The 14,173-nt window shown below is 38.7% G+C and overlaps 1 protein-coding gene across 1 annotated transcript in view; it reads left to right on the top strand.

Annotated features, from left to right (window-relative positions):
- LOC124281050 (solute carrier organic anion transporter family member 2B1-like) overlaps window positions 1–14,173 on the top strand; it is a 46,730-nt gene that overhangs the window by 28,926 nt on the left and 3,631 nt on the right. The gene's annotated exons all lie outside the window — the stretch shown is intronic.

Below are 14,173 nucleotides of genomic sequence, written 5' to 3'. Positions count from 1 at the left end.
ACGCAAACATGTTTCATTTCAACATCAATGTCAAAGTAGGTCATCAATCTGTGGAAGGTTACTCAATCATGTCTTGAGTGTTATTGTATCTAGTTTGACTGAATCAGAAAAGTGCAGTGCACTTGAGAGATGCTTTTACGTACTTGGACCGGTTTGAACATTTTTTACACATGCATTTCAGCAATTCCTGGCAACTCTTTCATGCTCTTCGGGAGAGTTGTCCATAGTTATGTTGCATCAAAATTGATTCTATTGGGGGAATATTGTCCAGTGTTCTCCACTTTGTGGCGAACAAATGCATTCTTGCTTCATTCACGTTCAGGGGGGTCTCTTGCTCTATCATACAACAGCACAACAAATCTCTAAAGCTGATGAATCTGTGCATTAGTGATTTCAAGTGGGAAAGCGAGGGAAATAAAGGTGCCTGTATGTTCAGGAAAAGCGTTCTTTTCATTCCCTGAGGTTGCATAAACATCTCTTTGAAATCTGTACATCTCATCTAAACACATCACTTAATCTCTGTACATCTCAATCTGAAATACTATCTCACTGGCTTCCTGTACATACTATATATTTTGTTTGTATCATCACTTATTGCAGGATAAGCGTAATTACTTGATCCCAAACTGACATTCTAGAGGTAACGTATCTGTCATGTGACAAAATCTTTGGTGTATGTTTGAGTGTCTGTATCAAAATATCTACAACTGCTGAGGGAAGCCGTTTTAACATCACATCTATGCACTGTCCAATTTTAATTTAATACATAGTATGAAAGGCAAAAATAAAGTTCATTTTTAAAAGTTAATAAAGGTGGATTGGCGCCTGTTAGTGGAGAATGAATGTATTACTTTCACTGGTTTTAATACAGCCCCTTCAGGTGTGTTAGTGTTGGCTGAAAAGCCCTTTCTCCTGCTCAGTGCCTGTTTTAATTTTCGCTCAGACAACCCGACAGCACATGCTGTGCGTTTAACATAGTTTGAAATTGCATATTTGGGTCCAGCCATCTGTGATAGATGTAATAGACGTAACTCCATGCGAGTATTTCATCATGTGTGTCTCACACCACAGATAAATGAATCAATAACTTTGTCGGAACTTGTGCACGTGCTTCTCGCACACCTGGCTGTTTCTCTCTTTTCACTCCTCCCTCGTAACAAATTGTGAACTGTGTCAATATATTAATGATAGTTTGTTGAACAGCTTTAGAGTTAGATTGCAATTCATTGGTCCGCTTTTGAGCGAAACGGACTGTAATGTCTCTGGCATATCACCAGCAACACCGCAGCAACAAATTGGTCCACAGGAGTCTGGTGTGGGGAAGCCGTAACCGAGTGAAGAGAAGCTCCTCGATCTGCTCAAAAAGCTCCCGGCCGGTGGTGGCTCCGAAATCGTTTTAGCCCAGGTGTAATAAGGTATGACACTGATTTATCCTCCACATTTCATAACAATATCAATCAAGGAGCGCGTGAATCTCAGGTAAATGAACGGGTGATCAACAGCGTGATTCACGATATCGGGAATGTGCTTATTGACACCGCCTGTACAGCATTTGGAGAAAAAAGTGTAACAAAAACAAATGCCACTCATTCTAGATAAGCCTTGGTTTGGTAAAGAATGCCGAAACAGGAACTAAATATTCTAAAAAAGCTAAATATAAAGTTAAAAATTCAAAATCAGCTATTGATAGAGCATATTTTCGACAAATGTCAAAAAAATATAAAATATATTAGACAAACACATACGAAACTATCAAAACCATATTAATTATCTATTCCGTAAGAAATAAGAAATAAATTGAAAATACCCCCGATGTTGACACTTTCTACAATTATTTGTTGAAATAAGTGATGAATTCGAACCGAAAGAGGCTGATCTCGACGAGAAATTGACTGATACATGCATTTTCAATACTGAGACCCTTAACAACGACATTTCACGAGAAGAAATAAAATTTGCGGAAAAACAAATAAAAAAGAAACAAAGCAACGGGCGTTGATTTAATCGAAAATGATTTTCTGATTGACTCAATAGATCTACTTATGCCTCTGTTTTTAGAACATTTCAACCTTGTACTATCATCGGGTATTCTACCGGACGCGTGTCTTACTGGCGTTGTTAAGGCAGTCTATAAAGGTAAAGGGTGTAAACTGGATCCCAACTCGTACAGACCTATAACAATTTTAAGTTGCCTTGGTAAATATTTACAAGAGTATTAAATAAGAGGCTGAATACATTCTTAGATACCAACAATACACTTAATCCAACACACACAGGCTTCAGACAAGGGTCTCCAACATGTGATAACATTTTTGTTATGCAAATTATTGTCCAAATACTAAAACTCTCTCAAATGAAACTATATACGGAATTTGTACATTTCACTAAAGCATGGAGAAGTCTGGAGAATTGGGTTGTGGCATAAACTAACAAAAACAACCTGTGATAGATGGGAGGTTTTTCACGTTCATAAGAAATATGTATCATAACATAAAATCTAGGGTAATGATTGGAAATACCATATCAGATGAATTCCCGTGTTACAAGGGTGTGCGACAAGGTGAGAACATGTCGCCCCTCTTGTTTTCCACATACCTAAATCATCTTGAACAACACCTCTTTGACAGTAGTTGTAATGGTTTTGGATATGAAACGCAAATTAACAATATTGACCTCTTATATCATTTGATTATATTGTTATACGCAGATGATGTCGCAATGTTCGGTGAAAATTCAAAGGATTTACAAAAATCCTGCATGTCCTCTTTCCTTACTGAATGTCCTCTTTCCTTACTGTACGAAATGGAAACTTAAAGTAAATTTGTCCAAAACTGAAGTAGTTATCTTTGGAAGTGGCCCTGCAAAATCTTCAAAACTTCACTTTACCTATGGAACTGAAACTATCAATAGTGTAGATACATACGATTACCTTGGAATTATATTCCACAGGAATGGGCGATTTTACCGAGCAATTAAAGCACTTACGGACAGCGCCACCAAAGCAATTTATTTCCTTTTAAAGAAATCCAGGAACGTTAATTTACCCTTTAATTGCCTTTTAGATGCATTTGATGTTCCAATTCTCTTGTCTCAGATATGGGGACATCAAAACTTAAAAAATAATAGAAAGAATTTACTTAAAGTTCCTGAAATTAGCTTCCGGTTTGAGAAATAGCACCCCCAATTTTATGCTTTACTAGTGAATTTGGAAGGGCGCCTTTGATAATCAAAATCTGTAAGCGATATATTTTACATTGGCATAACTTAGCCTCCGAGAACACATACTGGAAACCATCCCAGGCTATATATGACTGTGTTAACCACATCTGTGACAATACAAATAAAATCCCATGGTTACGTTTTGTGAAACATATCCTTGATAACTGCGGTCTATACTACGTGTTTCGAAATCAATCTGTATGCTCGGCGCCTTGCCTTATCTCAATGGTCGAAAACACCTACAGATCACAGTTTTTCCCAAATTGGGAATCTAATGTTGATTCAAGTTCCAAGGGGATTATTATAAATATTTCAAAACCCAACCAATCTTAGAAAAATAGTTTCTTCTAGATCTTTCAAAAAGCATATGTTACCCAATTTTGAAGTTCAGAACATCCAACCATAAATTACCAATTGAGACAGGCCGACGGTTGAGCATTCCACGTGAAGACCGACAACGTCCACTTTGTGTTTCAAACGCTGTTGAAGACGAGTTTCACTACTTGTTTAGATGTGAAGCTTTTCTCCAACTACGTCATCAATCTCTTAACGCTAAATACTTAGATTTTTCAAATTTGTCAGTCCATAAGAAACTCTTATCTACTTACTACCAGCATAAGCGACCTAAAAGGCCTTTCTAAGATTCTGAATCACATATTGAACTGTACCAATGCGAAACAGAAATAAAGTGAAAAAAAACCAAAAAAACATATTTAATGCTTTTAAAAAATGAAACCTTGTTGTAATTTGTAAGCTGTTATCTTGTATATTATGTAAATGTATATACGATTATCTCATGTACCGCCGTTGGCGGTTTCTAGAGAATAAAGAGTTTTGAGTTTCAATACCAGCATCCTGGGTTGACTCTCACTTAGCCAAATTCTGTCAAAACAGATCTCTCACATAGCCAGAGTGGGATCTGGCTGACCTGGGATAGTGTTTTGATAACGCATGTCTAGATGAGCGACATATACTGTATCAACAAAATGCTCAATTAGTGAGATTCGTGAATTTTGTATTACCGTGAGACACATTGGTATGGTATTATTTGAATTTCTTTACATTTTTCATATTACGTGTGTTGAGCCATTGTCTGTATCACCAAAATGGTCATGATTAGGAAATGCTCAGTTTGTAAGATAAGTTAAATTTATATTAAAGTGTGATACATTGATATGGTATTATTCTAATTTCTTTACGTTTTACAGAAAATGTAAATAAAATAATGCTTGGTGCAAAAGATGTAGTGTATTAAGAAAATTATAAGAAATGGTGGCTGAAAATGCAAACAAATGATGCTTCTTTGGCTGTAATATTACACACACATGGACACCACATTTATGTGGTGCTAGTAACAACTAATAAATCCTAGCTTATTCACAAAGTCAACAATCGGTTCTAAAGTCATGGGGTTATTTTGCTGCTTGTTAAGAACCAGTTCTTAAGTTAAGCCTATTTATGTATGCTAGCACCCACTATTTAACAGTAATAAACAGTGCCAATACCACTCAACACGTGTACGACAAGATAACATTTTAACTGTTTCACTTATAAATTCCACTCACATATTTATTGCTGTATGTACCAATTCTCTTGTGACACAGCCTAGTGGACACGAAATTGTGCAGAACTATGGACTGAGAAATAACAAAATTTTACATTGTCGTATTAGACAGGGATGCAGCAACTTGAACACTGCATTATCTAATCTTTAAAGGACTGCTGTAATATATATTAGTTTGGGGAGAGACATTAATATAGGGGAAACTCTGTTTGTCAATCCCACTGTACACTACTAGTGGTACAAGAATAAATATTGTTTAAACTACACACACACTTGCATACATCTTCAATCTTCAGTCGCATTGTAGATATAGACTGTAGCCCTAGAACAAAGGCTCACGCTTGCTCACCTGGATCGCATGTCTCATCTAGCTATAGTGAAATGTTTTCTTGACAAGACCTTTTTAGGAAGACTCTGGCTAAGTGAGAGTGAACCCTGACAACCCTGCTGAGGGCGTCCGCCAGCGCAGATCTCGCTCCGTCCAGGTAGCTGTCGTCAGCTACCCACAAACCGCATTTTGTCATCATAATTATTGAAACAGTTTACGTTCTTATATATTGGATATAACAATCAGATGACCATCGACCAAATCTCTTAATGGTCTCTGCATCAACACCGTTCATAGCTGCCGCAGTAGCAGCCCCGATTCTGAAAGAGTGAGAAGGGAAATTAAAGAGGCACCGATCCAGACCAATTTCCGTGGACTGATTGTTGCTTTTGTTATTGCTTTTCTTCTGAGACTAACCGGATGATATCCCATAATTTTTGACTAGTAAGCGATGTCTTCTGCGCCACACCGCAAACGCAGTTGGTAGTATAACGGCTTCTCCAACTCCTTATTCACATACAACAAACACTTACATAATATGGCATGCTGTACGGTGCACCACAGTTTATTCGTTTCAAACAGAATATAAATAAATTTTACACAAACATTTTGTACAAACTACATCCATCGAGCCTTAAGTTATAAGGCGCCGTCACCTTACATCGCTGAAGCAGCTACGAACCCGCCATTTACATCTTGCATTGCTCATGGCATATGCCCCCGATGACTCACGTATTCTAACGGCTCGCCAGCCTGGACATGTCCGTCCCACCCAACAGTGCCAGTCATCGGTCTGTAACATTACACGAGAATTAAACATTCAGTATAGAACACATACATATATACAGACAGTGTATATATCCGCTCTCATAGAAATCACATCATATAGCATCAAATCAAAAATGACCGCTGGTGCACCGCAGCTGAGAATGGCCTAATTCAAATTTCCCTCCCTTTTATACCTATCAGAGCACCCTCATACTCACAGCATTACTTCCCTTTGTTGTGTCTTCCGACGCTAGGAGAAAGAAATTTCATTCCAATTCGTACCTCAAACGAAAGAAATTATATTTCTCCAACGCCTTATTCACATACAACAAACACTTACATAATATGTCATGCTGTGCGGTGCACCAACAGAGACATAAAGAACGGGCAGATTTACAATCCAAGCGAAAGAGACACTTTCAAACGCTTCTCAATATCATCTTTCACATAACCGTCTTTTGCATTTTCGCTTTTCCACCTGCCATGACGCTTAAACATTCTATCTGGAACGCCATTGTTTGCGGCCGCAGTAGCTCCACCTGCTCTCAAACTGTGCAGACCAAACTTCGATATATCACTCACTTGTGAACTAAGCACCTCAATGAAAAGCTCTCTCAAACGAGAATAGAACATGGGCTTATTGTCAGCTCTCAAAATGTAACCATTTTTAGTCTTACTCATATTTCTGAATATAAATTCAGGATCTTTCACTTTGGTAGGCTTCAAATATCGTTCCAACCATGCTACAGGGCACATATTTGTACCTGTCCGTCCTATGATAATCCAGGCCCCATCTCTACAGACATCAGTTTTTGACTTCTGAATAAACACAGCCACGTAAGCTTGACAAAATACTACATCACTCCGAGTTATCGCTAATAACTCCGATGATCTCATGAAACCTGAATAAGCTAACAGGCACATTACAACAGTTCTCATTTTGTACAATGAGCATTCCTCAGCATTGTCTGGTACAATCTTATTCAACAGCTCAACTGTTATAGGCTCTTTCTTAGAAACAGGCTTGGCTAACTTCCTCTTAGCTGCTTCAAGTACTTTTTACTAACGTACTCTCAGTGGGGCTTTCTAAACCAACTAAAACATGGGCATGTCTCAAGCTATAATAAGCTGTCTGAACAGGTGAGAAAGTCTCACTTTGCTGACACATTGCTAACAAATATAAAAAACAGTGCAAAGGTGATACTGGCATATCTGTTGACATACCCTGGGCCAAAGCCCATTTCTTCCATGCTTTAAAACCATAATCATACTTCTTATTTGTGGAGTTTGCTCTCGAGCAAGACAAATGCTCTGGAAGACTTCTTACGAGCTCCCTCATAGGTGGAGGTAAAGTCAGTATCTCACTTCTATATACATGTTCAAACACACCTGCAACACGCAAACAACATCATCAGAATATCACACGTAAAGCCATCATGTTGAAGTTTAAATCGTTCACTCCAAACAACCCACCAAACTGTCTGCTTGGTACATATGCCTCCTTACAAGTGGGAAGATACATCCAGCCTTTAACTTGAGGTATAAATACCTTATTAAGACACAATATAGGCCAGAAATTGGCTGAGTACCATACAGGAATCACGATAGTTCCCTTAGCGTGACACTCCCTCATATGCTTGAGAACACGTGCAATCATAAACACAGGAGGCACTATCCAGTTATTGTCTTCACCCCAGGACATAGATAAAGCATCCACTCCGTCACTTCCTGGATTCCAAAATCTTGAGTTAAACCTTACAACCTTAGTATTGTAATATGACGCAAATCTGTCAACATCAAATGGGCCCCATTTGGCAGAGACGCGTTGAACAAGGGACACTGACGTCTCCAGTGGTTGAAGTCGCCACACATGAAGCACGCTCCTGACCTTTGACCACGGCCACGAAAATTATTAGACTGGTCACCAGTATGAGAATCCGTTGAAGCTTCAGTGACTGTCAAGGAAGGACGCTAGATCGACTTGTAAGGATGCAATCGTGCGGAACGAGATGCCCTTGTCTTGATTTTCTAATCGCTTTGCTTTCCGCTCGGTTGATTCTTTTGTCGTCATCAGAATCTGACGCCAATTCATGAGCCACATAATTGCGCACTGTTTCCCAGCCCCCCTCTGAGGAATCAGCTATTTTATATGTGTTTGTTTCTTGTCTGGAACCTGGAAACTTCTTGACTAATCAATTCCAAGGCGTAATCAGTCTTACCATACTGAAGAGCAAAACGCAACTGTTCTATGTTTTCCAGAGCTTCGGAATTGAAAGCAAACTGAATTTTGTTCCTATAGTTTTTTCCATTGATAGTCCCTCTCAGCTTTCAATTTATGTACTTCTTTGGATGTTTTATAAAACTCATCAGGAAGACTTTCAATTTTCTCATCAACTGCCTTCCTAATTTCAGCTTGTGATTGATCCAACTTTTTCAAAATGGCGTCTAACTTGTCGCTGTCAGTGTTGACTCCCCCGGGGCTGTCCATAATAAAAATGACCGCTAGTGCACCGCAGCTGAGAATGGCCTAAATCAAATTTCCCTCCCTTTTATACCTATCAGAGCGCCCTCATACTCATAGCATTACTTCCCTTTGTTGTATCTTCCGACGCTAGGAGAAAGAAATTTCATTCTAATTCGTACCTCAAACGAAAGAAATTATATAATTATTCTTACATTGATCAACAAGTTTGAAATAAAGTTTCGTCTTGGAATTAATTAGAAAATGTAGTCATCTTTTGTACCTATTAATATTTCCATCTTCATTGGCATGACAACAAAGGTAACCGTTTTGAAGTTTAACTGGCAAAAAATGTTAGGACTGAAAGAAAACGAAGTCAATGTACGTTTTGTATTTTTGCCTTATAATCCTCGCATAATGGATTTATTTATTTTATTTTAATGCAATTTGGAACTTCATAAAAATGTACACAATCTGTGTTTAGTGAATTAATAGAATGACATGTTATCGACTGCCTAAGTGAATAAGATTTCACACACACACACACGCACACACACACACGCCAGCGCCCTAAGTGCGACCCTAAGTGCATGTGTCTGTCTCGCATCGAAGAATTTCACGGCGAAAAAAAATTAAGTGGATTGATTTTGTTGAATGAATGAAATCAAAATACAACTATCACAATGAAAACCGACTATATTAATAATATCAGCCTATCCCTTGTTCGAGAATGTTTGTATCTATCGATATCCACATAGAAGAATGATATGCCGTCCATTTGCAGTTGAAAACTGCTCCATGTCATCTGTCTTTTATCAGTCTTATATGGAAAAAATGTATATAACGTTAAACATAGTAGTGGTAGTTTCCCAACTGGTCACGTGACTTTATTTCAGGGTTTTCAAAGAGGTGTCTCATTGGACGGTTCACTCTCACTTAGCCAGAATCTACCCAAAATGGTCTTGTTAACACAATATTGCACTATGGCTAGGTGAGAGATGTGACCCAGGTTATTAGCATCAGCCACTGTAGCGTGAGCCTTTGTTCAAGGGCTGTAATCTATATCTACAATGCGACACATTTTAAGATGTATGCAAGTGTGTGTGTGTTTTTTTGTAATATAATTTTTTTGTCTAAACATATTTATTTCTTATATATTGTTCAGAATTGCCCATTTAAATTGAAAAGGAGCTCGAGGGTGACCAGAGATTCAGAACCTGGGAAAATCTAGACTTGCTTTATTTAGGGCTTTTATTATATATGATGCGACGTTTCGGTATGGATTCTTATACCGTTGTCAAGCAAGAGTGAAGTACTACAGCACAGAACAGACTTATATACATGAACAGGGATTAAGTAATAACAACATGTAGGTATGAATCAAGGGATTAACAACAACAACAAGGCACGGTGGTAATAATGTAGTGACAATAGGAGGAAACCAATGGTCCTAGAGGCAGAAACAAAATATACATGGCTGATGAGATTAATTAGCAATGATAGCTGGAGTGCTCTAATCTGTTGTTTTTATCAGTGCATTGTATGCAGAAGGGATGATATATCCCTGGTCCCTGTTGATTGAGGGCTTGTGTCTCCGGATTTTAACTGCTTCTGCAAGCTTTCTTTTGGTGAAGTCCTGGTGGTTTTTCGATAATATCTCTACATTGTCCCATATTATGCTGTGATTGGGACAGTTGATGATGTGGTCTGATAGTGCTGATTTTCTGTCAAATTTAGTGGTAGATGATAAGTGTTCTTTGATTCTGATATTTATGGGTCTATGTAGGCGAAACCTCGACTCAGAATCACTTTTCTTATAACAACAGATGCAGTTACCCGTAGAATAATAGGGGGATTAGTTATAGTCTATTTCAAGGTAAGTCTGGTGACTGCGTGACCACAAGCCTGAATAAATTGGTGAACACTAACAAATGTCACAGCCATGTATATATATATTAAATGAACCCCCAGTTCATCATCATGGCTAATTCTCAAGTTGACGTTCAGTACATTGATAATGCACAATGTGGACAAAATATGATTTATGGCAACTACAAGTGAAAATGAACATGTAAAAAGCTTCCAAAAAGACTGGTGATTCCAGATATGTTGATGACATATTATTGATGTTACTCATGCTGATGTTTCACTTGTATGTTTGAAAATTGTTATTACAAACTCATTACACTTCATGGTACATGTAAATCATCTAAAGCATCATTCTAGGACATCATCATCTTTGTACATCTTTATTGATGTATGACTCGATGACTATGAGATATAACAAGAACAGGATTCTCCATTGTCAACGATGTCTTCATGGACCCACGACATTCTAATGCAATTTTCCTTAAAAATTCCCACCTAATACCACTCTTATTTGTACCCTTCTTAGTGTACAAAATTCACTCTAATGCTACTCAAATTCCTCCCTTATTGCTCTTCAGTACTTTCATTTTGGAACACAGACAAAAACTGTCATTATCACAGACACATTTATACAATTTATCAACGCAGCCACTAGCCTCTGTTACGAAAACATGCTAGTCAACTTATCTTACTGGCTTCTGTCATGAAAACATGCTAATTGAAACTGGTGAAAAAGGTTAGCAATAACATATAAATATGGGAAGGGTCCTATGTTGGTCATTTTGGTGTTGAATTTTGTCCAAAGAAATTTTGTCCTATGGGATTTTGTCTGGGTGGGATTTTATCCAGTTGTGTTGCTGTTGAGTCTGCTTGTGATGCGGCTTCCCTGAAACAATCCCACTGAAACCTCGAAATAGCATCAGCTATAACATTATCATGAGTAGAAATGTACCTGGCTAGCTATTCTGGAAACGTTCGTAGCCCTACGAACACCTTAAGCCCATTCTTAACACATTGGCTACGATCAAAGTTAAGAAATTTTAGTATTACGAACGTTTCGAGAATAAGGGCCCTGGAACGTCAAAGAATATTATGATTAAGACATTAAGTTACTAGCAAACGCACAAGAAACATCACCTTGGAGTTCTTGGATGTGTGTCTGTTGATGATGGATACGACAGCTTGGTTGTCACACAAAGACATTACCTTGTTTTTAATAAAATTAGGTGCACACAAACGTAGTGCTGCGATGGCAGGAAGCACTTCAAGGAAAGTCATGTCTTTCATGTAGCCCGCTCTCACTCATGGCCATTTACCATACGCCCAACTTCCGTGGAAGTACTAGTATACCCCGGACCCGCACAAACTGTCAGCGTCTGTGAAAAGCTCTATGTGGGTTGACGTGATCCACTCTTCATTCTGAAACACAGATGTACCGTTATAGTTGAGGAGAAATATTTGCCAGACTTTAAGATCTTCTTTCACTCCCCTTGTAATCCTGACGCGATGCTACGGTTTTACCTGACCCTCTAATGCGTCGTACAGGCGCCTGCAGAAAGCTCTACCCGCTAGGATTGCACATGTAATGAACTGGAGTCTACCGACCAGTGATTGCACCTCTACTACCCGTATTTCCCTTCGACTGGACGTGAGGATTGCTTGTATCTGCTGGGTGACCTCTGTTATCTTCTCAGCCGGTATTGTCACCTCCATAGCTACAGTGTCGATAGTCAAGCCCAAAGATGTGATTGTAGTGGAGGGTCCGACAGTTTTGACATGTCCATAGAAAGTTTAAGTATTTCAAAACATGTGCTTGTAAAGGGATATCCCCCTAACAAGAAATCCCAAGGTAATGAATTAAGGAATGCGGGGAGCTTTTCTTTACGATGCACAATTCAAGACATGTGCTGAACTTTTCAAAAAATTCACAGGAAATTGAGCATCCAAATGCTTAACATTATCGAAGTAATATTTACCTTGAAAACTTATTCCTAGAAGATAAAAGTCGTTGGGGCGGACCGGAATCAATCTGAACGCAGATTTGACATCAAATGTGGCCAATTTGGCGCCTTTACCCAACTTTTGTACCATGTAACTGCTTCGTCGAATTTTGTGTAGGTCACCGAGGAAAACTCCTGGGGGATAAAATCGTTAATAGACCTACCTTCTGGGTAAGATAAGTGATGAATCAGCCTGTAGTGATCGTCCGTGGGCACCGATTCACTGCTAACCTTTTTGTCTAGTAAACCTATCGGTGATGCGATCAAATCCGGAAAGGAGGAGATTCAAACGGTCCACTCATACGTGTAAACATGAGCACGCGTTTTGCAAGGAGGAATTCAATGCTGTGAAGAAATGATACATAATTGTCAGTGGAATGAGAATAATTGTACACACACACACACACACACACACACACATACATACATACATACATACATCAGTATAAGATCAAGGCAAGATGTAGATGAGAGGTATATATATATATATATATATATATATATATATATGTATGTATGTATGTATGTATGTATGTATGTATGTATGTATGTATGTATGTATGTATGTATGTATGTATGTATGTATGTATGTATGTATGTATGTATGTATGTATGTATGTATGTATGTATGTATGTATGTATGTATGTATGTATGTATGTATGTATGTATGTATGTATGTATGTATGTATGTATATTATATTACCAAGGGCAAATTATATTGTTAATGGACAATAGTTCATAACCACGATAGACAGTTTTACTATTTTACTATTGTTTGTAGTTCGGGGACAATCAAACCTCGTATCGTAACAATCACACCCCCACGTGGTTTCATTCGGTTGAGTGAGACTTGTTAGCATCCAACGATTATTTGACACTTCTGCCGTCATACCATAATGAGACTAAAGTATATGTTAATGACCCCTGGTTAGGACTAGCTACGATCCCAAACATGTCAGACATTTTGCTTTGCCAACCGTTTCAGTCAAGGATAAGAAATTCGACTAAACTTGAAATTCCTGAACACCTGAGAGCTGTGAAGTCAATTCCTATGTCTCGACTCGTGGAACAATTATCTGCAATTGATACTGGGGAGGTGGAATTTGAAACTGGGAATTTGAAATTCATTTTGATAACTGTAATTATCATAAATGTTGTAATAGTAATATTAATGGTTATTGGTAGAAAAACAATTTGCCCTGGTTTGCCAGAAAACTGAGACTTGGAAAACACTCTCGGGTTACTCTGGACCAAGAGATAACACATGTCAGAGAGAGCGAGCAGCTTGCCTCTGCAACACTCATGTCTGGAGGAGGGCCTGAAGAGACAGAGGACCCGGTATCTCCTCAACGACCAGGCTACTGTACCCAAGCTTGGATGCTGCACAAACTAGACAGCAACCATGAGGTGTGATCAGCGAGGGAAACATTGGACAGGATGGGATGCGGTGTGTGAGCCTTCCCAGGTCTTTTCACCCTGATTACACAACGCAAGGTTGAACATTCCAATCATTAATGTGCTTTGATTATTCTTTCAAATAATCGGATTGAAAAGGGGCGAATGTAACATAATTATGTTTGCGCCGATCTAACAAGGACTCGTGTGCCGTGCCGCCCACTGGACACAGCTGATAACACTGGATATCTCTCAGGGTTGGAGGACAAACATCATGTTGTGTTGCTACGACAGACTGATCAACTCTTGAACCAAATTGTTGTGATCATCATGTGATTATAACGTTATATATCGGTCTCGGACCAACCAATAGTGTCCAGAGACATCATCCACTAGTTGGGACAAACAACGTGTTTACAATGAAGACAATACCAAAACTGTGTACCTCTCGGCCATAAGGTTGTGACCGGTTGCCTGAAAGTTGGCTATATAGATCCAAGGTGTTCGGTGGAGAGACAGACATTATCTTAGCGATTCCATGCGCGTTTAGAGCTTAATCGCTCTAACC

This window comes from Haliotis rubra, unplaced genomic scaffold (genome assembly GCF_003918875.1).
Source record: "Haliotis rubra isolate DU_JTF1 unplaced genomic scaffold, ASM391887v1 Scf279, whole genome shotgun sequence".
Classification (NCBI taxonomy): Eukaryota; Metazoa; Mollusca; class Gastropoda; order Lepetellida; family Haliotidae; genus Haliotis; species Haliotis rubra.
This window is presented reverse-complemented; position numbering and strand designations above follow the sequence as displayed.